The sequence below is a fragment of the Canis lupus genome, chromosome 14, assembly GCF_003254725.2.
Source record: "Canis lupus dingo isolate Sandy chromosome 14, ASM325472v2, whole genome shotgun sequence".
Classification (NCBI taxonomy): Eukaryota; Metazoa; Chordata; class Mammalia; order Carnivora; family Canidae; genus Canis; species Canis lupus.
In genome coordinates this window covers 47,076,069-47,096,775 of record NC_064256.1, presented here as the reverse complement: position 1 = coordinate 47,096,775, position 20,707 = coordinate 47,076,069, and the positions used below count along the sequence as shown (strand labels likewise).

The window sequence follows — 20,707 nt, the reverse complement described above, 5'->3', positions numbered from 1 at the left end:
CATTTACATCAACATGAAAGAAACTTCCATGTCCATAGAAACCTGTTCTTCAAAATGCTGCTTGAGTCGGCACGACTTTGATGTGCACTAAGCTTTACAATTTGGAGCAAGTTAAGCACTGAATCCAATGCTTGCCACAGAGGAAGGGCTCAATAAATATCATTTTTGTTGTTCTCATTTTTGTTGATGTTAATATTACCAGACGTATACCTTTGGGTGTATTCTCTGGGATTGAGAAATGTCATTCTTTGTTGAGTGAGTCTGTAATGGTTTTAGGCCCTAGAATAGCTAGTCCCCTGGCAGGGATTTGCTCATCTATCAGCCTGGCTGTTTTCTAAAATATCTTTAGGCTAGGGGCGCCTGGATGGCTCGATTGGTTGTGTCCAACTCTTGATTTTGGCTCAGGTCATGATCTCAGGGTTGTGAGATTGAGCCCCGAGTTGGGCTCTGTGCTGAGAATCTCTGCTTCTCTCTCCCTGTGCCCCTCCCCTTGCTTGCACTCAAATACATACATACATACATACATACATACATACATACGTATATACATACATACATAGTCTTAGGCTGAATCATATTGCATAGTGCTAGTCCTTTCCAGGACTTTTAGCTGGTGGCTAGCTGCTGATGGGCAGTCCTGACATGGCTGGTGTGCCTACAGGCATGACTGTATATTATGTTGTTGGCCTCACATGTTGTCATGAGGAAATCTTTCTGTAACTCTATGGAGCAAGTGCAGAAAAGACTGAATCAAACTCCAGGCATGAGCACTGAGGTATTTGGTCTTTGGCAAATCATTATAATTTCACGGGGTTTTCACTCCAGGAGCTGCTGGGTTTTGGGGTCTTTGGCAAAAGTCATAATCTTATGTGGAAGTAGGAGGAGTTTGTCTTTTCCTCCCATTTGTCCTTTCTTTGGACCTGCCTCTCTTTCTCTGCAGCGAACCTCCCACCAGCCACTCAGTAAGCCTTCAAACATGCCATCTGGAAAGTATGCACCATCAGGAATTTATACTTCTGTGAAATGTTGATTATGAGCGGGTCCTTCCTAAAATGCAGTGGATTCTTGCATTACTTGCAGCAGTTATGTCCTGTAAAGTTGCCACAAATACTGAATTAGCAAATATGGAACCATTATCCTAGAGGAAATAAATACAGGGTGGGGCTGGCATTTGCCTCTGGTCACAGATCAATCCAGAACCTTATTTTATGTGTGTTTCTGTTTAAAGACACTTTATTTAATATATATTTTTATGCATAATTAATTAGATGGGTTTTCTAATAAAACTATATTTTATTTTTTAAAAGATTTTATTTATTTATTCAGAGAGAGACACACACACACAGAGGCAGAGACACAGGCAGAGGGAGAAGCAGGCTCCATGCAGGGGGCCTGATGTGGGACTCGATCCCGGGTCTCCAGGATCATGCCTTGGGTTGAAGGCAGGCGCTAAACTGCTGAGCCACTCAGGGATCCCTGAAGTTTCTTAATCAAGTTAAAAGAAACCTTTTAGAGGAGAGATCTGAACTGGCAGACAAGTTATATGTCAGGGCTGACCATCTTGGGCCTTATCTGGGCACTGAATGACAAGGCATTTGCACAGTTAGTGCCTTCGCATGGACTAGTCATATTTACTTGACTCATCATTTACAAAATGGTACCCAGTCAGGGATTAGCTGTTGGTGTCTTCAAGAAGACGTCTTGTGTTGAGTGGTTCTTGGGTCTATTTCTTCCAACAATACAACTATCTTGATTCTCATCAGGAACATTGTGATTTTCTAAAATTTAAATGGGTAGAGGAGGATAGCAATTTAAGGCCTCCCTTGAAACTCTCAATTAACTTATGCTGCATGTTTGGAAAACCCAGTTATAGCTAATAAATGTATCAGGCTACTGCTTTAGGGTTACATATTTCCTGTCTATTTCTTTTTTTTTTTTTGACGTATTCAGATAAAAGGCTGCATGGCGGAGAGATTTATGGGTTTGCACTGACTTCCTTATCTTTCGTTACTGAATTGGAACTAACAGTTGGCTGGCCAACCACCGCAGCTCCCACTGTGGAAAGAGCTTGACCTTTTCAGCATTCTGATACTGTGGGTTTTTTTTTCCCACATTAGGCTTAAACTGAGCTGCATATTTTCTAGCAACCAAACCAGTGTCTTTGAGGGGCTTTATCCTGTGATGGCAGGAACTCATTTCCTTCCAGCTGTTTAATTACCATTATGTTACCTCAATTTCTTTAAGATGGTTGTTCCTGGGGAGGCCAAAGACCTAGCAGTTTGGAGAAACCTCAGATTGAAGTAAGTGCCCAATGGGCAGGTAAAGCATAAGCATGAAAGCCAGCACGCAGTATCAAGTTTATGGCAGGCGCTCAACAGTTTCTAGTGTTCTTACTCTCCCTCCCTGCCCTTTAACACTCTTCTCACACTGAGCTGCTTCTGATATGTCCTTCAGAGCTTTGATCTGAACTCACAGGAACCATCATGCTTTTGGTCACGTATCATGTAATCCGTACAACTTGGAAACAGTAGTCACCCAAAGCATCTTACTGATGGGTAGTTTTCCTCAGGATTCTAGGTTCCTGGTCAGCCTCTACAGTCCCTGTTGCCAGAACTCCATGATAGGGACAATATTGTCCCATCAGGAGGGAGCAGGCTGAACTATATTAAACAATATCTACCAGCTGGCAGAAAAGTTCTCCTCTACCTCAGACAAGATATTTTTCTGGAAAACTATATAAAATCCAATCTTAAATTATTCTAGAGACACCTGGATGGCTCAGTCAGTTGAGCATCCAACTCTTGGTTTTGGCTCAAGCCAGGACCTCAGGGTGGTGAGATCAAGCCCCATGTCAGGCTCTCCACTCTGTGCGGAGTCTGCTTATCAGTCTCCTTACCCCTCTCCTTTTTGCCTCTCCCCACTCATGCATACACGCTTTCTCTAAAATAAATACGTTAGTTAAACAAATCTTAAGAAAATTTAAATTATTTAAAAAATGTGCTTTAATTGTGCCTGTGCATATATTATTTCTTATTGCAAGCCTTCTATCATCTGAGAAAAATAACCCTTCTTTTTTTTTTTAAATAACCCTTCTTTCTCTTACCTCTAACAAGTGTTATTCTATTCCTAAGAATTGTTTTACACACACACACACACACACACACTTAATTGGGAAAGGGCAAGAACTGTAAATGATTGTTTTCAATGACTTGAAAAGCAATTTGTGTACTTATCTCTTTTTCTTCCTTCTTTGTTGTATCCACCACCTGGAATTGTTTCTCCTTATTGTAGTTGGCTTCCCATATTGCTCAAGAGAATCTTCTATCCCTGGTAACTTGAGAGACTCCATACTATTGCTCATCACAATGTCAGGGTGGCCTAAGGGGAAGAGCAAATTCAACTGCAAATCTGGATCCTCAGAACACCTGCCCTTGGGACTTTTGATCTAAGCCTCACATTTGAGCTTTGTTTGTTTTCTACACCAAGGCACCCAACCCCCAGAGACCCCTTGCTAAATGTCAGTTCAAGTTGACTGTTCCTTTTGTTGTTGTTGAGTAAGAATGGTGAGTGTGGGCATCCTTGTCTTATTCCTAATTTTAGAGGAAAAGCTCTTCAGCTTTTCACCACTGTGTATGATGCTAGCTGTGAGTTTGTCATATGTGACCTCTATTATGTTGAGGTATGTTCATTTTATATCGATTTTATTGAAAGCTTTTATCATGAAATGATATCACATTTTATCAAATGCTTTCTTTGCATCAACTGAGAGGATCCGTATGACTTTTATCCTTTATGCTATTGATGTGGTGTATCATATTTATTGATTTTCATATGTTTGAAACATCTTTGCATCCTGAGGATGAGTCCCACTTGATCAGAGTATATGATTCTTTTAATGTGTTGTTCAATTTGGTTTGCTAGAACTTTGTTGAGAAGTTTTATATACATATTCATCAGGGATATTGTCAGGATGAAGCATATGGTCTGACACTCCTCTGGGCCTCTGTTTCTTACTCTGTTAAGTGGGGTAATAGTCTTTAGCTTAATAAGGAGGTTGCTGAAAATATTAAAAGAGCTAATGTATGTAAAGTGTTTGGTAAATAGTGTGTATTCAAAAGATACTATTGTTATTATAAAAACCTTATTATATATTTAAGAATATCTTCAGCAAATTACTTAATCTTTGAAACATTCAGTTTTCTCACTCATAAAATGGTCATTATAGGGGCAGCCTGGGTGGCTCAGTGGTTTAGCACCGCCTTCAGCCCAGGGTGTGATCCTGGGGACCCGGGATTGAGTCCCGTGTCGGGCTCCCTGCATGGAGCCTGCTTCTCCCTCTGCCTATGTCTCTGCCTCTCTCTGTGTTTCTCATGAATAAATAAATAAAATCTTTATATAAAAAAATAAAATGGTCATGATAATAAATCGTTAACAGTTAATTATACATATCAGTTATTTTCACTATGTTAAGTTTAAAGATGGTAAAAATACTTTCTCTCTGTTATTTATTTTGATGCGCTCTGTCCATTGAAAATCGTGTCTGACAAATAGCATACATAATAATAAAGATATGTTTTTATGGTTAATTTTATTTCCATTATCCCTCTTGTGATATTCTCTTCCTCATTCATTAATATTGAGTAGCTACTATATGTCAGAAACTGTTAGAAGCCCAGTGTGCACAATTTGTCATGTTCTCTGCAGCTCCTAATGTGTGCATATCTTACCCCCCTTTTAGAGATCAAATATTTTTGGCTTAGCTAAAAACAGAGCACCTTACAATGTATTCATAAATAAAGGATACCATCCTAATCCTCACAGAGCTCACTGTCTTGTTGAAAATAACCCGAGATGTTCTTATTTGAACCCAAAGTGGTGGCATTTGGGGCACCAAATGGCACTGTTGCCTCGATACAGACACTCTGAGGCTCAACCCTCACGCAGCGTGAGCCACGCCTGCTCTCAGTGGTTAAGAGCTTCTTGTGCTACCCCAAGGCTGTCCTTTAGGGCAAGATAAGCCCTGCAATGAAAGTAATGGAGTTAGCTAATTTACGGCAGTCTTCTTGGCTAAAATAAGCTATTTAATTTCCTGCTCTTGGAACTAGATCTACTTAGGGGAGATAATGACTCTGCACAGCCTATCAGGGTATACTCAGAGTTATCTGAATGCCCCAAATGAGGCTGTAGCAAATTTTCAATCAGACACTGGCTAGCTAGCAAGGCCTTGAGAAATTCAGTCTTGGTAGAACTTGGCATTCTTCCTGCCTGAGATATTCTTCTTTTTATTCTTTTTCTTTTCTTTTTTATTTTTAAGACATTCTTATTTTTAATAATTTGGCTTGTAGGATAAAACCCTTACCCAATACATGAGTATGTAAGATATGTCTAGCTCAAAAATATCTATAATCTACCCTTTCCAAATATAATCACAAATGGAAAGAGAAACTAAAATTTTCTTAGAGGAAAATTTCATTCCAGAAGGCCCCATTTTTCTAGAAGTGGTGGTTGATACCCCTAAATTATCATCTGGCAGGTGCAACTTCTCTAAGGACCTGATCCTTTTTTTTTTTTTTTTTTTTTTTTAAGCGAATACCGCATGCTGTGGAGCTTGGGCTGCTCAGTGAACCGGCAGCCCAGGCCCATCACAGGTGCGACAGGGTCCAACATTCATCCTGTGTGTTCACTGTCTTCCCAGCACCCTCTTCTCTTAAGGCAAATGCTGGTTTGCTTGTTCAGTTCATTGGCTGCTTTAGGGCCAGAAGAGGCAAAACTGAAAGAGAGTTACTGGTGACTTGGGTCTGATAAGGCCCAGGTATACTTACCAAAGAGAAGAAGGAATAGGTATTGAAGGAAAGGTAGGGTGGAAGTCCAGAGAAGGGCCATGAGGGCCCACATTTGGTGTTGAGTTTTCAGCAGGCGATTGAGAGTGAGGTGTGAGGAGAGAAGCTGTGAAGCAGCCACTGGCTGGGAGACATAACTGGTGTGATGAAATGGCAAAGAGGATTTGTGGTGTGGCAGTGGCTGTAAAGTTGTATTTGCTTTCACTTTCTTCACAAAATGCCAGTAAAGCTTGGGATTGATTTTTTTGAATAAAGAACTGATTGTTATTTTTATCACTTTTTAAAAGTAATCTTTGCACTCAACATGAGGCTCAAACTCATGACCTAGAGCTCACGAGTAGGATGCCCTACCAACTGAACCAGCCAGGTGCCTCAAACTTGGGATTGATTTTAATTATTCAGAGCTTCTGGACTATGTTTACTCAAATGAAAAATTGTGCGAGTGTAGATTCCCTGGTGTTTTAGCTATCTATTGCTGTGTGACAAATTACTCTAAAACTTAGCTTAAAATAACACACATTTACCATGTCATCATTTCTGTAAGTCAGGAATCTAGGCATGGCTTACCTGGGTCTTTCAGCTCAGAGTCTCCAATGGGGTTGCAATCAAGGTGTCTCCACCGTGGCTGACAGCCACTCTCAATTTCTCCCACAGGGGCCTCCCCATAGGGCAGAACAACATGGCGGCTGGTTTTACCTAAATAGGGGGTGGAGAGTGGAGCACAGTTGAGCAGACCAGCAAGAAATGACATTGTATTACTTTAGCTGTATTCTATTTGTTATAAGTGAGTATTAAGTTTAGTCTACACTTGAGGGGAGAGAATTACACAAGGGTATGAACACTGGGAGACAGGGATCATTGGGGATCATCCGAGAAGGTGGTTTACTACGCTTGGCACTTCCATTCAGGTTTGGGTTCTATAGATTTTTTCCTGAGTCATTGATGAGGAACTGATTCTCACCAGGATGTGAGCCTCCATGAAAAAAGCCTGGCTTTAGTTCTTCTGAGCAGATTTGAATGGTTAGTGTCATCTTTTAACTACTGGTTTCGAGATACAGTCCCTGTCATCGTGATTGGTTCCTATAATTATCTCACATGGAGAAAGGGAACTAACATCTATGAGGGCAGACTATAATAGATAGCATATAGGTGTACTCTAGTTTGTAGGTGTACTGTAGCTTATAGGTGCACTGCAGTGTGCAGGTGTACTGCAACGCACAGGTGTACTACAACGCGCAGGTGCACTGCAGCGAGCAGGTGTACGATAGCACACAGGTATACTTTTAGCACTTATGACAGTTCTCTGATGCAACTACCATCAGCCTTATTTTCCAGATGAGGAGACTGAGACTCACAGGTTAAAGGATCTCACTTACTGTCACTCAATTAAGAAGTGGCAGAGCTAGGATTCGAACTTGGGCCTATCTTCCTCAAAGCCTATGCTCCTGCCACCTCCCTTGCAGCAACAGCTAAGTCCCTTACCAGATCCTAGGAATTTTCTGAAGCCCAAGTACAAACTCACACACTTCTGCTCTGCTATGCCTAGACGATGGGCTTTCTGCTCTGGCATAGGGCTGAAACTATAAGGAAAGAGGAGATGAGGAAAACACATTGCTTGCCCCTTGGCTGTGCACAAGTGGACAGACCAGAAGCTTTGGAATTAGGCCTGAGGCCTCCAAATGCTGGCTTTGCCTCTTTTCACATGTGATCTCAGGCAAGTTGCCCTGTCTCTCTCATGCTGTTTCCCTAACTGTCCAAGGAAAGTATCATGCAGATGTGATGGTTACAACATACATAAAATGCAGGGCTCAGCACACAGGAAGGCCTGAATACATATTTTCTTTCTCTCTTTCAGTGTCCCTATTCTCATTCCATTACTGTGTGTGTGTTTGCTGTTTTAGTCAGTCTCTTCTGGGCAAAACCGGTGTCCTAGCCACATCAGTGTATTTGCCAGGAGAAGCTAGTTCTTGGTGCATGTCACGACTTACATTATGTTGCAGATTTATTTTGAGTGAAGTGGAGCCCTTCCAGCTGTTCCACTGACATTGCCACCCAGTACAATCTGTTTCTCTACATGTTTCTTCAGGGAACCCACAAAAGCAGCAATACCTTTCGTTGGTGGGGATTTCTACAGGCTCTTGGGGGTACAGGTGCAGCTTCAGACAAATGTCTGCTTCCAATTATACAGTCTTATGGTTCACTTCTATTCCGCAACGGGGATGGAGTGGCCAAGAGAGTCAGCTGTGTCTCTCATGTGGAAACAAGAAGCTAGAGGGCAGGAGGTTACCCTCCCAGCCCAATACCAGGGGGTTTGCTATCCTTGAACTTCCTCATTCTTAAGCCCCTCTATTCTCTCACCATGCTCTTCAGCAGCACCATGCTCTTCAGCAGAATGATGGCTCCGAGAGGAAGGGTGAGGTGCTTTCAGATCTTGATTATGTGTCAAGAACCCAGGGTCAAACATCTAGTTAAAATGTCCCCACTGATAGACTGGGATGAGTAAGATTCTTCCCCCATCCTGCTTGTGTCGTCTTCTGGTCCACCACAAGAAGACAGTGTGTGATTCTTTGTCTTAGAATATTCCTGTTTTACCCTCTCCCCAGCCGACATGTAGGATCTATGTGATTTTAACCTCCTCTGTTCTTTTGCTGCTGGACACAGAGAAAGGACCCAAGCATCAGGATACTCAGCATTTAGCAGATGCTCAGGGCTGACGGAGGGAAGGCAGACATGGCAAGACAGGTGAAGGTCACTATGGCTGGCAGATAATCTTCCATTTCTCCCTATAGGGTCTTCCTTACCCCCCTCCATAGGGTGTGGGTTGTTCAGTGTTGGGGAGGAGCTGAGAATTGGGAGTGAGTCATGATATATTGTCATGGGAGAAGAGTATTTTCTTTTGAAAAAATTAAAAAAAATTAAGCCTTGTTCAACAAGTCTGGGAGCTGGGGCTTTACAAAACACTTTTCCTCAGCTTCCCTGGGATCCACCCAGGAATCATGATACGGTGAATGTTCTGTGATTTGGTGAGTCTTGTCAAATGCTAAGTTACTCGAGGAAGCCCAAAGGACCACGTCTACTCAATAATGCTAATGACTGCTTCATCTTTGGTTGCTGGCATCTTGTGATCTGTATGGCCTTTGGACATGGGCTCCATTACCCTTTATGAAATTTGACACCTCTCCCATTGCTCCTGCCTCAGATTTCACAGGAGCCCTCCACTCCCACCCGCATGATTCTCCAGTTCATCCCCAGAAACTGCTCATTGTGTTTGTAATTTGCTCACTGTCCTGGAGTTTTACTACGTTTCTGTTCTTTCTCTGTCACCTTCATTAGTTCTTCTTGTTCTGCCTAAGGATTTAACATTTTTGTTTCTAAGTAAACAGTGACAATCTCTTTGTCTTTTCATTCACTTTCTGCCTGGGCCAAAACACTCATTTACTATCACAGTTTTCACCCTTGTCATGTGATGAAGTCATGTTACAAGTCTGTGTCTCCGAGTAGAATTTTCTCTGGAGCTCCAGAATCTCATGTCCATCAAAATCTTTCCTCGAATGTACAAAGACTTTTCAAACTCAACCTAGTTAAATTAAATTAATTAAATTAAAATTAAAAGATAAATTAATTCCCTACCCCACCCTAACCAAGCATTTCTTTTATTTTTCCCAGGTACTTGGAGACATCACCATTCCCTAGCTTCCAAAGCCGTATCTTCCCACATTCATTCTTGATTCTTCCCCCATTCATCCCCACATCCACTCCGTTGATATATTTGAAGGCTTTACCTCCTAAGGATCTCTTTCATTTGTTCCATCCCATCTCACCTTTCAGTTACAGCCCTAGCATAGACCCTTACCTCTTTTTTACCTGGGCCATTCAAAGTTTGTTGATGTCAACTTAATGTTTGTGCCTTCTTATGTTTTCCTATGGGACCTTTCCCATAGAAAATAATACATTTTGAAATTTTTCCTCTTATTAAATCTTTATAAAGTATTCCTCTTATGAAAAGAACAAAGAATATTTATAACAGTGACTCATTGCATTATTTGAAATAAAAACATTTGAGTAGATCTTTGGAGAGGCGAGTTTCCAAGAAAATTCCCCAAAGGGCAAGAATGGTAAAATTTGCTGTCATGTATCAGGTTGCATGGACTCTAGTTATCAGTGATGTATCTGTTCCAAGACTTCAGATTGAGGTTTGGATCAAGCCCTGGAGGGAAGCCCGGAGCCTCGAGTCCTGCCTGGCACATTTTGGACTCTTGGCAAATCCTTGCTGAATGAATGAACTTCTCTGGGTCTTAGCTTCCTTCAGAGGGAAGGAAAGGATGAGACCAGATTGTATCTGAGCCTTCTTTCTGCTCCCATGGCTTATGATTCTGATTTAATTATAGACACAGAGAAACTCAGAAGGAATGGTATAATTGCTTGTCACTGGAGAGATGGCTCTATCCATGAATGGCCATTCTCTAATGGGGTCTCTCTCTTAAAAAAAAATCTTTAATGTTATTATTTTTGTTTACAAAACTAATGCACGCTCATTAGATACCCTTAATTTGGTGTATAATCTTTCAGATGATTTCCTATGCATATACTTATACAATTAATATCTGGTATTTTCTTGCTATAGCTGATTCCTTTTTAAAAAAATTTATCAATATATCATGGACATCTTGCAGAGGCAATTTTCTTTATGGAAAAAGGCGGTGAAATTCTTTGGTGGTTGATGTCAGTGGCTTCCACTAAAAACAGAAATAATACTCCTCTCTTTCTTTTTTTTTTTTTTTTTTTTTTTTTTTAATTTTATTTATTTATGATAGTCACAGAGAGAGAGAGAGAGGCAGAGACACAGGCAGAGGGAGAAGCAGGCTCCATGCACCGGGAGCCTGACGTGGGATTCGATCCCGGGTCTCCAGGATCGCGCCCTGGGCCAAAGGCAGGCGCCAAACCGCTGCGCCACCCAGGGATCCCTACTCCTCTCTTTCTATCACACTCTTGACCAGAAAAGTGTTCTAGTCTTCTGAAGGAGGAGGAATCTCTAACACGGACTTTTGTTGAAAATACAGGTGCCCATCTCATATACTCCATATGATTCCTGGTCATCCCTTAGGGGTTCTGTTCACTTTTAGGACCTGGAATGCCTTCACTGGCATGTTTTGATGGCTGCCATTGAACAAACTGGGCTTTTGGCACCCATTAGCAATGCCCTGAGTGGAAGCCAAGGAGCCCGTGTCCCTAAGACTCGCAAGTATTCCCTCCCCTCCCCCCACCTAAGGGGCTGGAGCTCTTCCAGCTAAGTGGCCTGAATCCCTCCTCCTCTCTGCACCCCAAGTCTCACTTTGGGGGCTGCTTGATATGCAGCCAGCATCTACTCAACATAATGTGCCTTTACCTGCCAATGTGCTTTGAGGGATATTGTTAGCATTAAATTTGCCATTTACATTTTCATGTCTGACATAATTGAGGAATGAATGCTCTTATGAAAATTAAACTTGTGGTTCTCCTGGGCTGCTGTAACCCTGTTAAAATGTAATGTGATTTTTGATGCTTCTTCTTGAGGTTTTTATTAAATAGAATATCAGGATGACTAATTCCCTGGGCCTAAATGCAGGCTGGGAAGCAGCATTATTGATAGGGCTGTGTCCAAATGGTCCTCCGTGCTCAGCCTCTAATGGCCTAATAATGCATTATACTTGAATCAGAAATACTTTGAGTTGTAGTGCTTATTGCCATTATTGAAAACACCTGGATGCTCCATTCATCAAGGTTACATCCAAAGGGGCCCATTTGTTTATTAGGCTGTCAGTAAACATCTTTATTTGGTCTGAGTTCAGCCACATTTGGCCACACTGGAAAGAGCTCAAATCCAGCTGGGGCTTTCTTGTGGTTTTTCCTGATTAGTTTTCTCGTTAAGGAAAAAAGCAAGCTAATGAAAAGTTGGGAGTGGCTTTATAAAAACACATTTTGCTTCACATAATCTGCTGCGATGGTAGCAGAGATCAGGGAGGCGGGCTCCTGGGGAGGCCCCAGCGGCTCCTTCTTTCAGCAGCTGCCAGCATGGCCCGCTCTGCCTCTCCCAGTGCCAACACTCACCAGCTTGGACTCCCCGAGGGGTGCCCTCAGGCCCCTCCTCCAGGCTGTCTGCAGCTCTGCATCCCTCTGGGCTGGAGGCACAGGTTCCTGCACCCTAGAAGGGGTAAATCTCCCATCTGCCACCTCCCACAGAATGAAATCAAATTCCTCTCTCTTTCAGTGCTTAGAGAGTGACATTTCCCTTTCACAGACGTTTCCTGACTCATGCACGGCATCACTTTCAGGAGGCCTTGGCAGCAATATTGTGATTAAACTGGAAATGCTCAGGATGCCTTTTCTTTAAAGCCATGTTTCAAAAAAAAAATATGAAATACGACAAACATTCCACTGCACAAAACATAAATATACAGCTGAGTGAACTTCTGTGAAGTAAAAGGACACTGGTGTAACCCCACTCAGGGCACCATCTAAAACTCTGGCCGGACCCAGGAATCCCCACCGCGTGCCCCACCCAGATCCCTTCTGCTGCGGTGGTATCGGTAGTAGCCTCCTCTCCACCATGAGATTTGAGCCTGGAGTCCTCCAAGACTAGCCACCAGATCCACTCACTTTCCCCTCCCACAGATGTTCAAGAGCGGGCTCTCTAGTCCTGATTGGAATGTGCTAAGGAGTGAATGAGGGAGGGGGTCTGATGATGCCAATAGCACAGTGGTCTCAGAAGAATCTATCCCTTACCAAAAGCCTGAGACTGAAACCCAACGCTTCTGCCTATGATTACCCTGCCCTCCTGGGGGGACTGGTCTCCTGGCATCCATTTGAGCTCTGGGTTGGTTTGTGATTCTGATCATAATGCACACGCTTCCACACCCCTAAAATTGTATTACACATCTCCTAGAAAGAAGCAGGGAAGGATGAATTTGCCTCAGTTGAAAATTATATCCTCAAGCGTATTCCATAACTGCCACCCCAAAAGTGGAACAAAATCTATCAAAGATGGGTTGTGTGTTGGTCTCCCAAAAGCACGTGCCTCTTAGGTTTCACTCCCCGTCCCAGGGTGGCTTTGTGATCTTTCTGGGCTTCCCTGGCAGTGGGAGGCCAAGGTGGACTGGGCTGGGAACCCCAGAGGCTGGGGAGGTGAGAAAGGTGGGGTTCGGGTTGCCCAGTCAGTAGGCCTGCTGGAGAGAAAGGGCATTCTGCCCAGAAGGAGAGTCAGGTGGCTTATGTTGCGCACTGAGCAGGTGATCTCTGCTAGCAGTATTTGTTGTTCAAGTCTCTGGGGCCAGGAGGGGAGTTGGATAGGATAGATCCTCTTCAGCAGGCAGGGATTACTTGAGCATTGTTCTCCCTTCCAAAGCCTTCCAAAAGTCTTCTGTTTCACAGTCGCACTCCTTGGAAGTGCATGGGTCAGAGTGACGCAAAGACCAACGTGCCTGCACCTGCTGCTTTGAACCCTCTTCTTGCTTTGCAGGCTACGAGTGCACCTTCAGCCCTGCCCTCCAGGAGTCCCCAGGCTTCACCATTCTTGTGTGCTACAAAGACCCGATCTCACTCAAAATAATATCTGGCCCTTTTCCATCCTTTTTCTATTCCTTTGTTTAAAGAATCCAGCTTGGTTTCTGGGGCATCTGCTTTTAGGTTTTTGTAGGCAGACGTGAGTGGGTAGGATGAAGGTAGGAAGTGGTCTAAGGAAGTTCCTCATACCCCGGGGCCTCTGATCCTGGCCTTTCCTGGTTTTATGACATACAGCAACTTGCACAGACTCCCTGGGCCTCAGTTTCCTCATCTGTACAATGGAGTGGGGTGGTAAAATAGTACCTGTCCTTCAGGCTTATGAGGAATAAACGAGACAATGTGTGTAGTGTGCTTCACAAGGAATCTGGTATACAGTAGGTGCTCTACCCATGCCAGCTCCCTCTCTGGTTTAGACTATTCTTTTTTTTTTTTTAAATTTTTAATTTTATTTATTTATGATAGGCACACAGTGAGAGAGAGGCAGAGACATAGGCAGAGGGAGAAGCAGGCTCCATGCACTGGGAGCCCGACGTGGGATTCGATCCCGGGTCTCCAGGATCACGCCCTGGGCCAAAGGCAGGCGCTAAACTGCTGCGCCACCCAGGGATCCCTGGTTTAGACTATTCTAAATGAGATATTTACTTAAAAAATGTTTTCTGAAAAAAAAAAAAAGAAAATAAAAAATATTTTCCGGAACCACATTGCCTTAGTAGAGACAGTGTTTCTAAAAGGAGGAATTTAGGGGTGTCTCCCCAAATCAGCGAGAATCTGGGGGTCATTCAAGGCTGTCCAGCTGGTGGCCTCTTTAGCAGGGCAAATGCCCTTGGGTCTTTCTCCTGTTCTCAAAGGCTTCAGATTCTCAGTAGAAAGAGCTCCTAGCCTGCAGTTCTGGATTCCTTTGCCCTGCTTCCCTGGTGAGGAAAGGAGGGGAGCCCCCCTGGGTGGGGGGGGAGACATTGCCCAATCCTAGACTTCCGATCCCCAGTGCCTAATAGGCTGGGACCTGATGCAGATCGCCAGTGAGTTTGTGGAAAGGAAGGCAGGGAGTAGGGGCATCAACCACAACTGTGTGGACCACAGTCGGCCCTCCCGACGCTCAGCTGCATGAGCTCAGCCCTGCCATTTCCTTCCCTCTGGCAGCTAGAGCTTGGGAGCCCCTGGTTTCTCTTTCCTTGATTGCTGGTTCTGTGCTCTTGTTTCATTCTCTTTTCGCTCCTGTGGCCCAAGTGATCAGGCCCTGCATACTGACCCCAGCTCAGAGCCTGCTCAGAGCAATGGTTACCAAAGAGAAGTATGACAACACTGTAGGGCTATTGGAAAACCACACAGGCAGCAGAAGAAACACATTAAAGGTGATGTGTACAGCATCATGATTGAGAGCTCAGGCTCTCAGAAGAATCTGGATTCAATTATGGTGCTGCCACTCCCAGCTGTTCACCCCTGGGCAAGTTATTTAACTTCTCTGAGTCTCGGTTACCTAACTCATAGGTCTGTGTGAGGATTAAATGAACTTGTTTTGCACAGTGCCTGGGCCATGAAAAGTGCTCAACAAGTGCAGGCTCTTATCACCATTGACCAAGGAATTTTGTCTTGTTCTCTACGCTGATTCCCTAGGCTCTGCAGAGCATCTGGTACTCAGGAAGCATGAATTGAATGGATGGAAGCGTCTTTTCAGGGGAAAAGGGTTGCTTGCTGTGTAGCAGAGAGCAGGAAGAGGTTTGTTGTGATATCTTTTCCCTGAACGAATTCAACTGCTGTTGACCACCCCACCTACCCTCCATTCAGCCAAGATTGATTGTTTTAATGAACCAGAGGATCTGCAGTTGGGCATCTTCCTGTTGGCAGGCCTGCCCTAGGAGCTAGGATACTCTGGAGCTGGAGGCTGGGAGAGGTTCAGGGGGTGCCTTGGCTTTGGCTGCAGATGGGTGTGGTTTGAGACCCAGCTCTGATCCTCATCAGCTGAGACCTTGGCAGTGGCTTGACTACTTAGGCCTCCATTTTCCATCTTAAAATGAAGTCAAGCCTTATCAGAGTGTTGTAAATTCTCAAAGTCCAGCCCAAGTGGGTGCTCAATAGACGCCCTTGCCTTCCCCTGCACGTATGATTAAACTGAAGCCTGAAAATCTAAGGGAGGTGCTTAAAAACACAGACCATTTCCTGCAAAGTGTGGGCTTTTAGGGTTTTAAGCAAAATAATTGAAAGCAGTCGTATTGTGCATCTGAATGACCTGAAGTCTTGTTAAAATATAGATTGCTGCTCCACCCTCGAGAGTTTCTGATTCAGTAGATTGGGGTGAAGCCCAAGAATTTGCATTTTTAACCTGCTCCCTGCTGTTGTTGCTGCTGCGGCTGGTGGTCCTGGGACACACTTTGAAAACATTAATATAAAGGCAGAAGATGCCCAGGAAATGGGCACCCCAAAAGCCAGAAGGAAAACAACAAAATAAAACAGACATTCTTTAAGCCTGTAGGATGCAGATATCTCAAGCCACTTCCAAAAAACAGAATTTAGCAAATACTCCGTAAAAGAAAATATACATTTATGATATGGAGAGCTGACAGGATTGAACGGCAATACATCCATCCTTCCAAAAATGTGCTTTTTAAAAAAGATTTTATTTATTTATTCATGAGAGACAGAGAGAGAGAGAAAGAGGCAGAGACACAGGCAGAGGGATAAGCAGGCTCCCAGCAAGGAGCCCCATGTGGGATTCAATCTTGGATCCCAGGATCATGCCCTGAGCTGAAGGCAGACACTCAACAGCTAAGCCACCCAGGTGTCCCCCAAAATGCGCTTCTTTAGGAAATAAATGAAAGGGAGATCCTATGAAATGGTTTGATTGTAGGAACTATAATCACTCATCCTGTTTCTGGCTTTCCACGGTGAGTGTGGGGATTCCGGGGAGAAGAATGGCCTTATTGGCCTTGGCTCCTGTGAAGATGGGGAAGATGCCGTTGCCTCCCTCCTTCCTCATCCTGGCCTTGTCAGAACCTTAGCTTCTTGAGGTCAGAGCTGCCAAGGACAGCTTTTCTTCAAGAAACCTGCAGCCTGTGGGTGTGTCTTCCAGTAAGTGTCACAACTAGTGTTTTCTTTGACATTGCTAAGCTAGTGAGGCCTCTCTGGCCCGACTGTTTACGCTTTTGATGCAGCATTTTCCACTCTGTGGTCCCAGAAACACAGGTGTCCCCTGAGGTGTTAAGAGAAGTTCTCTGAATGAGAGAGATGAAGAAAGGGAGGGGGTAAGAGCATGAGGGGAAAGAGAGATGGAGAGAGAGCTCTGAGGTCAACTATTTTTGGAGAACATCAGGAAAAAGAAATTCAAAAGTCCCTTTCCTGCAGGATTCTTTATCAGAGTCTTTATCACACAAATACAAATCCCCACTTTATTTTTCAGGGAACACCATTAACATCTCGGGGAATAGATTTATGTCATGGCTTTGGAATCATTGGCATCTGCCTTCCTGGCCTAGTTTTGCCAATGCCCAGGTGCCTGGGGAAAGTCCCATTCTGTTCCTTCAAGTGTAAAGAGGGGGCAATGATAATCCCACTTGATGGCATTGTTGGGAGGATTACTTAAGCTGGTGCATGCTAAGTGTTTAGCGTAGTGATTCTGGAAATAAGAGGTGCTCCGTGTAAATGATCACCTAGCAGAAGTGTCAGCGATGTCTGTAAAGAATTAGAGCAGAAAGGGGATGAAGTTTAGAAATGGCAGAGGAATCGACCAGGCTTGCTTCTGGGCACAAGTGAGAACTGGGGTGGAAACAAGACCACAGGCACAAGTTTTGCAGTTAGATTTATCATTTACCCAAGATCTACATGGAGAAGAAATGAGGAGACTACAAACCAAAGGATGGGGACAATCACCCCTTAGGTTTTTTTTAATCAAAATAATCATGTAATATAAAATTAACCATTTTTAAGTATACACTTCCATGGCATTCAGTATATTTCCAGGGTTGTGCAACCATCACCACTAGATAGTTCCGAAACTTCATCACTGCAGAGAGAAACCCCATACCTATGAAGCAATCACTCCCCATTCACCCATGTACCTCATCTCTTGTTGCCACCAATTTATCTTTCTGGATTTCCCTATTCTATTTCTTACACATGGAATCATCAAAGATGTGTCATTTTGTGCCTCCTTGCACTTAGTGTTTTCAAAGTTCATCTGTGTTGTAGCATGTGTGAACACCTCATGCCTTTCCATGGCTGAATAATATTCCACTGCACGGCCATGCCACATTTTGTTTATCCACTCATCTGTTGATATAAGTCTGGGTTATTTCTACCTTTTGGTGATTGTGAATAGCGCTGAATGAACTTCTAAGTGCAAATTTTTGTTTGAATATCTGCAGTTCTTTTGGATAAATACCTAGGAGTAGAGTTGCACATATGGTGATTTTATGTTTAGCTTTTTGTGGACCTGCCAAACTGTTTTCCACAGTGGCTGCATCATTTCCCATCCCTACCTGTAATGTTCAAGGTTCCCAATTTCTCCACATCCTCACCAACACCTGTTACAGTCCATATATTTGCTTATGACCATCCTAGTGGGTGTGAAGTGGTATCTCATTGTGGTTTTTATTTGTATTTCCCTAATGACCAGTGATGTTGAGCACACTCATCAGTCCTTAACATGTCAACCCCCGGGGGATTTTCTTCCTTCCAGGAACTGCTTTGGAATCCACAGGAAAGTGGGGGCCTTGTAAAGGCCATTCTGTTTGAAAGGGAATTTAAATATAGCTTTTAAAGAACACTGTCAGCTACATTAGAAACGGCAAAATAGATATGGTAAAAGAGACTCAGGTATACATTTAAAAAGAAAGAAAGTCACAAAATTCACTTAGAAGGACAAAGAGGATGATGATATGGAGAGTCTCTTTTGAGTTTTGATTTGTAACTTTTAGGACACCTGACACAAGCTCCATTGGTTCTGGACTTGTTGACCTCTTCAGAATTTCCTGAAGACCCTTGGAAATCCTTTGCAGGCGAGGTGCTGCTCTGAAGAGGTTGGGTCCTGCTTTGGCAAGGGATGACAAGACTTTCAAGCTCCTTACATGCTGGACCTGAAACCAGAAATTGCCTGGGGATTTTGTAAGACTTGTAGTCTCAGCATATTTTCTTTTTAAGCCACTTCCTAGGATAGTATTAAAAACGTTGTCCAAGTGGATGGTTGAGGCTTGCCTATTCGGGCAATCAGACTGGGATGGGCTCCGTTGTCCAGGGGTAGTATTTCTAATCCAATGACCTGTGTGCCATGTAGAAGAGAGTGGCACAATTTCTGCCAAATACCCAGAGGCAAGTTTGTCACCGATGATTGGGGGTAAGGGATGGAATAGGTTTGGGGGGAACAGATTGGTAGCTCCCTGGATTGAAGGCAAGTGGCATCCATTCAAACCTTCTTTCCCTTCTCCCTCTCTTTCCTTCTATTGCCACATTCAGAAAAGTTCTGAGGAATGGATTTTTGGGGGTAAATATGCAACTGTTAGGAATGAGGCAAATCTAATCTGCTCTCACAGCTTTTACACAGGATATCATAAACTAGGAGGGCAGACTCTAAGAGTAGAAGGCTTTTTGTAGAATATGATTCAGAGATGTTTGGAAAGGACCTAAAAAAGCAGGTAATTAAAATATTACTTTTACTTTTTTGAGGAGGTAATACATTCATATGGTGCAAATTTCAAAAGCTGTAAGTAAAACACTGAGATGTCTCCCTCTTTCCCTGCTGGTCGCCTCTTCTGAGCAAGTTACCACTGCTGTTTGTGTCTGGTTTATTCTTCCAGTGTTGTTTTTCCATACATGTACAAGCTGGTACAGATCGTATTTCCCTCCCTTCTTGCCATGGTTGATAATTATTATTCTCTGTTCTGCACTTCACTTTTTCACACAATAATATAATTTCTTCAAGAAGCTGGGACTTGGTTTCTGTCTGTTTTATCCTTGTTGTTAAAACATCACCTCCGCCTCAAGATGCTCTGGCTCTTTCTGGCTGACTTCTTGTCAGATCGGATTAGATCGTCATTACTTTTATCTAATAATGTGACTGAGGACTTGCTCTCACGGGGAGCAGAAGTGTCACGGCGAGCTTTCTCTTGCCATTTGCTGTGCTTGCAATATTATCATTATCGTCTGCAATCGGCCATTTCTTGGCAGGACTCTTTTAAAGCTACTTGTCTATTTCCTGAGGGCTGGTTTAGTTAAATCTGAATACCAGAGTCATAAATCAGATGTCACTGGGCACGTGTCAACTGCGGCCCAACATGAGGCACCGAAGGCAAGTGAGGAAGTTAGATGAGGCCTCTGCCGTGGGACCCCGCCTCCTTGGGCACCCTCAGGTCACATGTGACTCATGCCTGGCTCACCTGTGGACCCAATAAAGGCCAGTGTCAGCTAGGCCATTAAATGTTACTAACACTTAACCTCTTTCTTATTTTTTGGTGAAAAATAAAATATAAATGGAAAGTCTCAGATTTTCTTCCCACATTTCAACGGATCATCTTCTGTGCACCCTGGCATGCACATAAGCTACTTTGGAGACCAGAGTCTCCATATGTGTGTGTGTATAAAACCTGTATATATGCAACCTAAGACATTGCAGTATTAGTACATATTCGTTAAACAAAAAGATGGAGTATATAAAATCGGTCCTTTCTCTGTAATCTAATGGTAACTACAGTTTAGTTTTTGGTTTCTATTCTCCTAGACTTAGTCTTAAAGACATGTATGTATGTATACTTTATAGACATATATTTCTTTCTTTCTTTTCTTTTTTTTAACAAAAAATGGAGTCCTATAGGTACGTTATTTGTAGCTTATCTTATGGTACATCCCCATTTATTTCCTCAAGATAGACTCTTTTTACTTTGTTTGTTTGTTTATTTATTTATTTATTTATTTATTTATTTATTTATTATTTATTTATTTCAGGATAGACTCCTTGAAGTGAAGTTGCTAAACAAAGGGTATGCACTCAGTAAGGATGTTTGGTGCACATTTCCAGCTGCTGTACAGAAGAGTTGCACCGTCGTTCACCAGCAGAAAATGGAAGTGCCTTTCCCCATGGATCCTCAGGAATACTGCCACCTTTAAAAAACAAAATAAAACAAATCCACATGTTGCAAATGTAATGGCCCAGTGTATTTCATTGTTATTGGTAGCTCAGTGATTCCTGAAGAATTTAGCAGTCTTTTTATGTTTATGGCCATTCGTGTTTATTTTTTTGTGGATTGCTTTTTCATGTTCCCTGTTTATTTTTCTGTTGCAGTGTTCTCCTTTAAAGAATTTGGATTGATCCATTTGATTATCAATTAATTTGAGTCCATTAA

General features: G+C 43.0%; 1 long non-coding RNA gene across 3 annotated transcripts in view; it reads left to right on the top strand.

Moving 5' to 3' along the window:
- LOC112670716 (uncharacterized) overlaps positions 1–20,488 on the top strand; it is a 56,832-nt gene extending 36,344 nt beyond the window's left edge. For all 3 annotated transcript variants that reach the window (XR_007402103.1, XR_003143158.3, XR_004804781.2), the window contains one exon: positions 20,310–20,488. This is a non-coding gene — a long non-coding RNA (uncharacterized LOC112670716). The remainder of the gene's footprint in view (positions 1–20,309) is intronic.
- The last annotated feature ends 219 nt before the right edge of the window (positions 20,489–20,707 follow it).